The following is a 1397-nucleotide window of genomic DNA, read 5'->3' on the forward strand; positions in this document are numbered from 1 at the left end:
ACGCCGCGGGGGCAAATAACCGGCGCCGCGGGCCCGCCCCGGCCCCGCCGCCTGCAGCGGGGAGGGGCCGGGGGCGGGGCGAGCCGGGGGCGGCGGGGGGCGCGCGGCACAGGTAGCGACGGCGGCCGTCAGCCGGGGGACGGTGTCAAGGAGGGGCGGTGCTCGGGCGGGCAGCGCCCTCCGCCCCTCCCCCTCCCCCTCCCCGAGCCCCCGTGCCCAGGTGCGGCCCGTGCCCCCCGCAGGCCGCCAGCCGCCGCCCAGCCGCGGAGGCGGGGGTGGGCCGGGCTTTCCCTCCGGCGGGCTGAGCTCTGGTGCGCTTCGCTCCGTGCCCTGACAGGGACGGAGGGAAGATCTTAGCCGGGGTTTGGCTACCTGTGCAGTGGGCTATGTGTGGTTCCGGTGACAGACAATCGCTAAATACAGCTCTGGGTAGGCATCTGTTTAGTTGGATAGATACCTAACTAGTTTTAGCTACCAGAGCTGTCCTTAAGTAAGCTGCAGCCGATTCTGGATGTACACCACTCATTTTCCATCATGTTTTTCTCGACTGTTGCTTAGAAGCAGGCTCATGCGCAAACTACTGGCAGAAAATTGAACAAAGACAAAATGGTCTTAACTTTCAGCTAGAGTTATTTTAGCTTGTGTGTACAAAAATAAACTGCATTGGATAAGTGACTTTAGAACCACCTCCGTTAACCCGCCTTAAGCAAACCGTTGCTTCGAGGAGCACAGTCTTGAACATACATTTAAGAATGCTCTATCAGTGGGGTAATTCATGACCAGGTACACCCCACTGCTGCAGAGTTCACCTCTACAGACAGTTTTAGGGCTGGTCAAAAATTCCTGTCAAAGTAATTTTTCAACTGAATACTGGATTTTCAATGAAAACTAATTTCTGTGCAGAAATTAGATTTTTTCCCAGTCAGGAACTTTCTCCATAAAAAAAAAAAAAAAATCCTAAAAGAAGAGCGAATGTATGTCTGAAAGTGAATATTTAAATCAACACCTGAGTCATAAATGTTTTGGGTGGGGGAGTTAGGGGTTAATAGTTTGGGTTGTTGCCATACCCATTCTGCGTGGTAGAAACCAACCATCCAGCTGGATACTTCCACAAATCAGGGACACTTCTCGCTGCCCTAAGTATTGCATCGCTGCACAGGCAATATAAACAGGGGACACAGCTTACAGGGACAAGAACGGGAACAATAAGTATTGTGACTTACCACACATAATTTCAGAATCTATTCCGGTGTTTGGTGCATTGCCACTATGTCAAACATATGATGACTTATGGCCCACTCACCCCTTTGCCCTCCTTGTATTTTCTCCTTATGCAATTAAAAATAAATGGGTTTAACTGTTAGTATTCTAGGCACATAATAGCATCTGAAAGTCAA

This window comes from Falco rusticolus, chromosome 2 (assembly GCF_015220075.1).
Source record: "Falco rusticolus isolate bFalRus1 chromosome 2, bFalRus1.pri, whole genome shotgun sequence".
Lineage (NCBI taxonomy): Eukaryota > Metazoa > Chordata > Aves > Falconiformes > Falconidae > Falco > Falco rusticolus.